A 10,658-nucleotide genomic window follows, 5' to 3' on the forward strand; every position below is an offset into this window, starting at 1 on the left:
AGGTCCTCATGATTTCAGGGCAAGCCCTTTACTGACTGGGCTTTCTTTCCACCCCATATTATCATGAAGAAACCACAGTATTGGGTTCCACTGACACCCTTTCTATATAATAATGATAGATAAGAGAGACAGAGATATGAAGCAAAGCAGAAAAATAGATCCATATCTACTATATTTTTATAATGTGCCTTTGTTGTCCATTCCCAACTTCTTCCTGCTATATATCCTGCTGCCTTAGCTTTTACCCAGCATTTGACACTTTGGGCTTCTCTATATTGGGGTAACCAAATCTTCCTTCCTAAAGAATATGATATCTTAGAGTTCGTGCCCATATATAGAATTATTGTAATTTTCAGTTGACTTTTGTCTTTTTTCCAACATAATATTTTTATTGATTAATTGGGAATTTCACATAATGCATCCCAATCCCATGTACTTCCTAGTCCTCCCAGGCCTGACTCCTACCCTTGTGACTGCTTCTCCTTCCAAAAGAAAGATCCCAAACCCCAAAGCCATAACAGATGTCTTCTGAGTCTCTTTCTCAACGGTGCATCTGCAGTCACCCATACTTCTGCAAAAGTAGCTTCCTTGCTCTTTATAGCCATGGACTATGGACTTCCATGTGGTTTCTGGCAACAGCATGGACTACAGACACCCACATGGCCTCTGACATCAGCATGTGCCATGGACCTCAGCATGGTCTCCTGTCATAGTACAGATCACAGATACCAACATGGCCCTCTGCCATAACACACAGCATAGATATCCAATTGGGTTATGGACAGCAATGCAGTCCCTGGTGGCATCACAGCCCATAGACATCAACATGTCTTCAGGCAGCTTAGACCCAACATGGCCCTCAGTGGCAGCAGCATATACTGTGGAAATCAACATGGACCAGGCTCTAGCACACATAACAGACATCAAATATCTGTGTGGACTTTGGTGGTAAGATGGGCTACAAACATCAACATGGCTGTCTGCTGTAGCATGGTCCTCATCAGCGGCAGGACCACAGACCCCAACATGGCTCTCAGTGGCAGTGCAGACCACAACCTTCAATATCAGCTGACTTTTTCTATCGGAGTGTGATGGTTTGAATAAGAATGGCCCCCACAGACTCACAGGTTTGAATGCTTAGTCACTAGAGAGTGGCACTATTTGAAAGGATTAGCAGGTGTGGTCTTGTGGGAGAGATTGTGTCACTGAGGGAAGGCTTTGAGGTTTCATAAACCTAAACTAGGTCTAGTGGGTCTCTCTTCCTGCTGCACATGGATCCAGATATGTGCCCACATGCTGCCGTGTGGCCTATCATGATGATAATGGACTAAACTTCTGAACTCTAGGCAAGCCTCAATTAAATACTTGCCTTTATATGTCTCAGGGATTCAGAGATATTTACAGATTCATTCTCTCTCTCTCTCTCTCTCTCTCTCTCTCTCTCTCTCTCTGCACTTGTGCGCGCGCGCGCGCGCGCGCGCACACACACACACACACACACACACAGATACTATATTATATCCAAATATCATTGGAGCCAGAAATGTTTCAAATTTAAGAGTGTTCCAGATTTTAGAATATTTTTAGGGACTTTATTGGTTGAGTATCTCTAATCTGAAAATCCCAAATTCTAAATGCTCTGAAAATTTAACTTTTTGAGCATGAAATAGAAACTCAAAGAATTTTAGATTTTTGGATTAGGTTCTTTCAATCTATGATAATACACACACACACACACATATCTCATGGAAGGAGTAGGGTAGAAACACACACACACACACACACACACACACAGAGAGAGAGAGAGAGAGAGAGAGAGAGAGAGAGAGAGAGAGAGAGAGAGATTATGATGAACTGGTTCCATTCTGGAGGCTGTAAAAGCTCATGATCTGTCATTTGCATCTGGACACCCAGGAAAGCCAGTAGTGTTGTGGCTCAGCCCAAATCTGAAGACCTGAGAACCAAGACAACCCATAGTGCACATCTCACTTCAATATCAGGGGAAGATGGACATGCCTTGTCCAGGGTAAGGCAGGCAAAAAGCGAAAAGGAGATTCTTTGTCCCCTTCCTTTTTGTTCTACTGGATGGAGCCTACTCATAGAGGATAACAACTTGACTGTGATCACTAGTTCAGACACTAGCCTCTCACTGGAAACAGCTTCATAGACACACCCAGAAATAGCAATACACAGGGTCATCTTTTCTTTAGTGAGGCTGACATAAAATTATCATTGCAAGGCACAAGTAAGCACCCACAGTCAATTCTAGGTCCCAGATCTACTCTCTTCAACCTATTAGCAAGCACCTTCAGTCTTCTTTCCCTTTGATAGCCAATACCTGTCCAACTGAATGCTGCCAGCAACCTTTAATGAGGTTGGAAGCAGACTTCAAATTCCAGGTGAAGATAGATTTTAGCCATCATAGAGGCCTCTCTTCTGACCTATAGATCTGTGGGTTATGGATTATATACACCCCTATTTAAGCCACCAAATAAAGTGTTGTATAGCAAGAGAAAGCAAATACAGGTCAGAGGTTAGGATGCTATCATAGTCCAGTGTTCAAAATTAGTGTCATTACTAGTGGAACAACTAGGCATTATGTATCTGCTAATATGACAAAGCCAGCATCACAGCATCATTTACAGTATTTTGATCACATACGTTAAATTAGAGTCACACCAAGTGTTTCAATTACACGATTATATGTGTTTACCAACACACAGAACTATGAACTAAAACAGAAGATGTTTACTGCCTATAATAATTATGCCTCAATAAGTCTACTTAGAAAAACAAGGCTTTGGGGCCTGGGGAGGTGGCTCAGTTGGTAAAATGCTTGCTGTGCAAGCCTGAGGACCTGAGTTCTGATCTCCTGTTCCTAGGTTAAAGTTGGTCTGGCACATACCTGTAACAAGGTGGGGGTGGGAGATAGGCAGGTGCCTGATATTCATTGGTCAGCCAGTCTAGTTGAACTGGTGAGCTTCCAGTTCAGAGAGAGGCTCTGTCTCAAAGAACAAGGTGGGGAGTAATAGAGGAAGACTTGATGGTGCACTCTGGCCTCCACACATATGTATGTGTACACATACACATACAAATGCACCCTTGCACATGCACACACATGTGCACAGACACCAAGGTTTTAGGTCTACCTCAATTTTCTGAAGTTGCCAGGGCTTCTTAAGTAACAGACTAGGAAAACAGATATATTTAGAATGTGGGACACCCTTTGCGACAGCTGGCTTGATCTCTTCAATGAGTCAATGTCATGGGAAACAAGATGATGGGGGTGGGGGGGTTGTCCTAGATTGGCCGTCTTGTAAGAGACATAATTGACCAATTCACTGCGTGAACCTTATTGGATTCTTGTTTCAAAGAAATGGCTCTGGGATATTTTTAGGACAATTGAATATATTTGAATATGAAGTGCATTTTAGATGATATTAGAGACTAGTGCTAGTTTTCGTTAGGTGTGAGGTTGTTAATGGGAGAAATTTTCTTACTTTTGGCAGAACATGTTGAAAGGATGGACTGTGGCAATGTTTTTAAGTTACTATAAAATGGCTCAGTTATAAGGGGAAAACAGAGTATAATTGTTGAAACTAGGCAGGCAGGTGCTTATTTTGTTATTTCTCTCCTCTTTCAAATTAAAGTTGTTTCAAATTAAAGTTGAAATTCCAATGGAACAGACAAGCAGCAGGAGAAAGATGCCTCTGGGCCTGCAGAGCTGGCTGTGGCCTGTGGCCCTGGAGGGGGTGATGATGAACCATGGACTGTGGAGGGGAATGTCAGACGCAGGAACACGTCTGTTGAAACTGGCCTCAGCCAGTACCGCTGTGGAAGGGAAGGGCCTCTGGCTGCTCTGTTTCCTTCAGACCATGCATACACAAGGAAGAAACTGTTCTGAACCCTGCTGGCCAGAGGCATTTACCGTGTGGGCAATAGACCTCCTGCGGCCAAACCAAGTGTCTCTGTGATCGTGGGACCACAGGTTTCTAATGGTTAACTGTCTTTCTTTCTTTGTCTCTAAAGTAAGATATTTCAACTACAAACAGTTAAAATGCTGTCAGTTTCCACTCCGACACATCCTATATCATGGCTTCCCTTAGGCTGGAGGATAATACTACAATGGCCATAGGGAGTTTTGGGGATCCAACTGAGAGGAGGGGACTCTGGGGTGTGCTCAGATGATATTAATGGCATGTTTCCGTGGTTCGTTGTCATCCTGTGGTGCTAAGGGCTGTGTGAATACCTCTACTGCACACAGTGCTCACAGCCTGGCTTTGTGACCCAGAGCTTCAGGGCTAGCGGTCCTAAGAATGAATCCTGGGTCCAGCATTAGATCGATGTTGTTGGCAAGGAAGCAAACAAGGTTAAAATATTTAGCCAGAAGCTAATCTGTGTAATATTTTCCCATCTATTAGTTGTGGAAGAATGTAGTTGAAGAATTGGGTACTGGGATGCGGAACTGGGGGGTAGCCACCAGCAAGTCCAGAGGCCAGGAAAGGAAGAGGCTTCCAGTCCCCAATTGGGATGAGATTTAGCTGAAATGTTCAACAAAGGGGAGGGAGGCATGGCCTTCAATTGGGGGAATGGGACCACCAACTCATCTCCAAATTTTTAACCCAGAATTGCTCCTGTCTAAAAAAAATTACAGGGACAAAGTGTGGAGCAGAGACTGAAGGAAAGGCCATCTAGAGACTGCCCAACCTGGGGATCCATCCCATATACAGACACCAAACCCAGACACTATTATGGATACCAAGAAGTGCTTGCTGACAGAAGTCTGATATAGCTGTCTCCTGAGAGGTTCTGCCAGAACCTGACAAATAAAGAGGAGGATGCTCACAGCCAACCATTGAACTGAGCATGGGAACCCCAAGGGATGAGTTAGAGAAAGGTCTGAAGGAGTTGAAGGGGTTTGCAACCCATAGGAAGAACAACAATAGCAACCAACCAGAACCCACAGAGCTCCCAGGGACTAAACCACCAACCAAAGAGTACACATGGAGGGAACTATGGCTCCAACCACATATGTAGCAGAAGATGGCCTTGTTGGGCATCAATGGGAGAAGAGGGCCCTACTCATGTGAAAGCTTGATGCCCCAGTGTAGGGGAATGCCAGGGCGGTGAGGTGGGAGTGGATGGTTGGGAGGGGGAGCACCCTCATAGAAACAGGGGAAGGAGGAATGGCATAGGGGGTTTCCAGAGGGGAAACCGGGAGGGGAAACCGGGAAAGGAGATAACATCTGAAATGTAAATAAATAAAATATCCAATAAAAAAGGTACAAAGCAAACCAAAAAGGAGAAAAGAAAATATACATTAATTTTTCTGTGTAACAGCCAAAAGCGTTTTTTCCTTCGGGGTACCTAATTTATAGGGAATAGTGGTAAATAAAGGCTCTCGTGTCTTTTATACAAAAAAATAAATAAATGAAAAAGAAGAAGAATTAGGAACTTGGTGATGTTTGGTCAAAATAGAATCTTTATCCTATCAGGAAAATGCTTAACAATTCAGCATTATTTACAAAGAAACAAGTTTTTAAGAGGATATCACAAATCACAGGGTTTATATTTTCATATCATTGGGGCTGAAGGCTTTATTCTTACTACAAATAATGATTAGCATGTCTCTTGTGCTCTACATGTACCAACTATCAATATCGAAAAATTGTAATTCCTTGTAATTCCTGCTAGGAGGTTAGGTACGGACATCCCAGGTTCAAGGCCCCTTTTAGGCTACAAAGTGAGTTCAAGGCCAGCCTGAATGGCTTATTGAAATACAAAATAAAAAGAGGATTGACGTTTTGTGAGTGGCTGCAGACAAGGACAGACTGCCATGAAGGCCTCGGGCACACTTTGGGAGAACAAGGTAGGGAACTGTTTACCCAGCTTGATGTGCCCCATACAGAGTGCGCATCTTTGCACCGAGGTGGCCAAGTCCCAGTTCTGCTGAAGAAGATGAAGTCATGTGGAAGATAGTGTATTATGGGCAGATGTTTGAGAAGTCACCACTGCATGGGAAGAACTATGGCACACACGACATGTACTTCGAGTACTGGGACCTGACGACTGCTGGCACACTCACATTGTGCTCTGTGTTACCGTGACATGGTTGCCTCTCACCGAGTCCATGCACACTCTGTTCAGGCCACAGAGGTTTTAAAAGAGACTGCAGGTTCACAACTCAAAAATCAAATTCCTGATGGCTTACCATGTGTTGAGTCAGCACAAGCAGCACTCCACCACGGGGCTCAGGATTTTCTCCTAGACCTAGAGACCCACTGAATAAAATTCAGAGAGTACAAAAAAACAAACAATCAACTAAAAAGAGAGGAGAGAGTGCTTGCCTTGTATGCTTAAAGCACTAGGTTCAGTATCCAGTAACATGTGTGTGTGTGTGTGTGTGTGTGTGTGTGTGAGAGAGAGAGAGAGAGAGAGAGTCACAGAGACAGAGAGAGAGACAGAGACAGAGAGACAGAGAAAGAGAGTGACAGAGACAGAGAGACAGAGAGACAGAGACAGAGAGAAACAGAGAGAGACAGAGACAGATAGAGACAGAGACAGAGAGAGACAGAGACAGAGACAGAGACAGAGAGAGGCACACAGAGAGTCAATGATACACACATGCACAGAGACAGAGGGGGGGGGAAGCCTATAATAAAGGTATAATGGGTGGTTTGGTGGTTATAACATCATCTTTCCCAATCTCTGTATAATTTCAGCTATTTAAAATTTATAAGGTATTGTAATTCATCCTCTGCATTATTCCAAATAATTACGTTTTTGAGACAGGGGCTTATGTAGCCCAAGCTGACCTTGATCTCATGACCCTCTTGTTTCAGCCTCCCAAGTGCTAGGATGACGAGTCCGCACCACCATGCCTGACTATAATTTTGAACTGGCTTAATAAAAGAAGGCTTTGGCAATCGTGTAAGCTTTGAAGGAGAGGAAGAAGACAGGATCATGGTCCCTCGTGTCACTAGGAAGCCCCATGGCCACTCCAGACAGCTTGCCTTTAAACTTCTTTTATTTGAGGGGGAAGATAAATCTCTATCTTAAGTGACTGTTATTTCGCCTCTTTTGTTTTGAGTAGCCAAACAGAATTCCAACTGAAATATGCTTTTGCCCTTTGACTCAGCAATTCCACTGCCAGGAATTTGTCCTATAGATATTTCGGCACTGTGCAAAATGATGTGTGGCCAGGGTCATTCGTTGCAGCAAAAGATGGGAAGCAAGCTGTGTCCCTCCGTGGGGACGGTTCAATAAATTAGGACATCCATAGTGATATAGCAGGCATCATGTGTTTGGAGGCAACACATCCATTAGTATGAAACGGTCTCTACTGCATGTTGTTAAGAGAAAACACAGAGCCTGTGAATGATGCTTGTGCTTCCACAGACATAGGCATGTGCATAAAATGCTTCTGCAAGGACCCACAGGAATTGGAGCCTAGGGGGAAATTGAATGACTTAGTAGAGGGTGGGGTGGGGGTGTTTTCACTGCATTCCTTTTGCATGATCACATGAACATTTTTTGTTATTTTGTCTTTTTTTTTTTTTTTTTTTTTTTTCCGGAGCTGAAGACCAAACCCAGGGTCTTGCGCTTGCTAGGCAAGCACTCTACCACTGAGCTAAATCCCCAACCCCCACATGAACATTTTTTGAGAGAAAGTCTTACTATATAGCCCAGGTTGGTCTCAAATTCAACATCTATCCATGCCCAACTTAGTCTAAACTAAAAAAAAAAAAAAAAAAAAAAAAAAAAAAAAAAAACCCAAAAATCAAAAAACAACATTATTCATTTTATTTTTAAGACAGGGCCTTTAATAGACCTGGGTGTGTTGTTTTGAGAAAAATCTCAATTGTTTGATTTTAACCAATCAAGACTGAGGATCCAGGGGCTGGGGTGAAAGCCCGCTAGTTCAGAGAGGCAGAGAAAGCTCCAGTTCACCTTCCTCCTTAACCTACATCCTGAAAGAAGGACATTTTCCTTCTACATGCTTCTCAAAACCCTTCAGACCGAATGCTCCTCCTTCCTACTTCCTGTGCATTTCTCTATACATCCTCCGGGCTCCTTCTTTCTCTCCATGGTTTTTTTCCCCTATGTTCACTCCCTGCCAACTGGTTGTTTGCTCCACCTCTAGACCCATGGTCAACTTTGTTTAATCCTCTTTACAAGAAACAGAAAGCTCTCTGAATTAAAGGTATGTGCGGAGGCGGAGCCTCGCAACTAGAAAACAAGGTTTTCCAGTAAATTCCACAATCTCAGGGTTCACAGTGAGATCAAATCTCCTGCAGCACAGGTGGCCTTGAATTTATTTTGTAATCAAGGACGATCTTGAACTTCTGATCTTTCTGCCTTCACCTCCTCAGTGCTGGGATTACAAGTCTGGGCCACCGCGTCTGGTTGATATAATGCTAAGGATCAATGCCAGAGTCTCGTGCATGCTGGGTAAGCACTCTGCTAAGTGAGCAACGTTTCCAGCTCCAGGTGAAGCTTTAATCTATTAAGGAAACAACATTAAAAATGGAAAACACCCTCACATTCTAACACACATAGAACAAAGCATATTATTTCCTTAAACATTCTCTCTTTTTCAGATTCAATAATAAAGATCCCCGTGTCTGGCCTGCCTAGTGTGTTTATCCTTCTGTACTGGCATGACCATCAGTGGGACAACCCTTCACTCTCCACTGCTGCCCAGTGCTAAGTTCACTCCAGCCAGGATGAGATCCTAGGTTTAGAGCTGACTGCTCAGCAGATGAGCTATTGGCTTCGTCTTAGAGAACTAGTGTGGTGCTCGCTTCGGCAGCCCATATACTAAAGTTGGAACGATACAGAGAAGACTAGCGTAGCTCTGCGCAAGGATGACACACAAATTCATGAAGCATTCCATATTGGAGAGAGAGAGAGGAGAGAGAGAGAGAGAGAGAGAGAGAGAGAGAGAGAGAGAGAGAGAGAGAGAGAGAGAGAGAACGAACACTAGTGTGAAGCAAAAAGTGATTTTTTTTTTTTAAGCAACAAATGAATGACAGTGAGGCTACACCAAGAGGCCCACAGGGGCTGTATAAACAGGAGGGGGCTCATGGTGCTAACTTTCTCTGCTTATGTCAGTTGCTGGGACTTTGCCTATGGAAAGGGGTGGTGGATGAATCTATGAATCTGTTTTGTTTTATCCGAGGATCTCTCTCCTCCTTTCTCTTGCTATATAATACATACACAAATGTCACATAGTGACTCAACTCTGTAGAACTTTCTGTGCCCGTTTGCACCCTGCCTCAGCTTCCTGACTGTGAACCCTCTGTCCTAGACCACAAGCACACTCGTTGTTTGTTATATGAACAAATGAATACCATAGAGACATAGGCAGACACCCAGTACCCACTTCCCTACAGCATATGGTTATTGTGGACATTGTCATCATTTGAGACTGCTGTCTTTGTGAAGACCCAGCTCAGTTGTACAACCCCATTGACGAGTGGCAGGAAATAGCAGTTCAATGAATGAAAAGCAGAATGGATGAGTGAATGAATGGGTTTCACACCAGCTGTCTGAGGACCAAGCCCATTGCTAGTCTACCCCGCATGGCCTATGAGGGGGGAATTCTCACACACTATACTGCATGCATCATTGGGGAAATACGGGAAGACTTCATGAGCAAAGACAGATAGAATCCCACAGTCTTCCAGGGCGTTCCATGTGTCTTGGCAAAGTGTCCTCTGTGTCTGTTTCCGTTCATGCCCCTCTTCCCAGCTTCTGTGTTCATGATAGACAAAGTTCCTGTGTCAGGGAAAGGACTCACGAGGATACTCACATTTTGATAAAGGTCCCAAATAAATTTGGAGAAAGTAAATGCTGTAAGGATTCCTAAATGCCACAACCATTATTTAATGACACCCAAGCTATGAATAATACTCTTGGATGGCGTGGCACAATAAAACGTGTTGTGGTTTAGTCACATAGTCACAGTGGAGAGTCTGTCATACTCTCTTGTTTCTATCACCCAAGAATGCCTGTTAGACTCAAATGAACGTGTGTTGCCTTAGGGAGCGTCTTTAATTTAGTCTACTTTTCCAAAAACATAACGCATTCTTATTTGCATCCCATTTACTGTTATAGTAACGGATTGCCACACAGTTGACTGAGACCCAGCCATCCCTCTGGTGCAGTGTCGCCTCCTCTAGACCCACTTTAGAAGAGTGCTCCTGAGGGGATAGAACACTATCAACTCTTCATCCTCCTCTTTTCATAACCATGGCCTGGGGTTAGATGTGGTAAGGGGTGTGTGTGTTCCAGCGCACACTTATGAGGGAATGTCAGAGAGACAGACAAGAAGAGGATGTGAGAAGTGGGTTGGGGCTACCAGAAAGAAGATGGAGTTTAATTTCTACTTCTTCCATTTTTCTAGCAGGTTGGCCTGAGGCAGGCCAAAACTTCACAGAGCCTCAGTGTCATCATAAGTAAATGGGGTTGATAACAGAAGTAGCTACCTCATAGGATTATTGTACTGAAACCACACTAGTGGTGTTGCATATGCTATAGATGTGTACTCCGGAGGCAGAGGAGGAAGGATGACACAAGTTCAAGGCCAGCCTTGTCAATGTAGAGCTTTCTAGGCCAGCCAAGGCTACACAGAAAACCCTGCCTTGCATTATCTA

At 43.8% G+C, this 10,658-nt stretch overlaps 1 non-coding gene across 1 annotated transcript; it reads left to right on the plus strand.

Moving 5' to 3' along the window:
- The first annotated feature begins 8,796 nt into the window (after positions 1-8,796).
- On the plus strand, positions 8,797-8,902 carry LOC120093296 (U6 spliceosomal RNA). Its single transcript, XR_015623649.1, has one exon. It is a non-coding gene; the product is annotated as a U6 spliceosomal RNA (small nuclear RNA).
- Positions 8,903-10,658: the final 1,756 nt, after the last annotated feature.

Source organism: Rattus norvegicus, chromosome 6, assembly GCF_021556685.1.
Source record: "Rattus norvegicus strain SHRSP/BbbUtx chromosome 6, alternate assembly SHRSP_T2T, whole genome shotgun sequence".
Taxonomy (NCBI): Eukaryota; Metazoa; Chordata; class Mammalia; order Rodentia; family Muridae; genus Rattus; species Rattus norvegicus.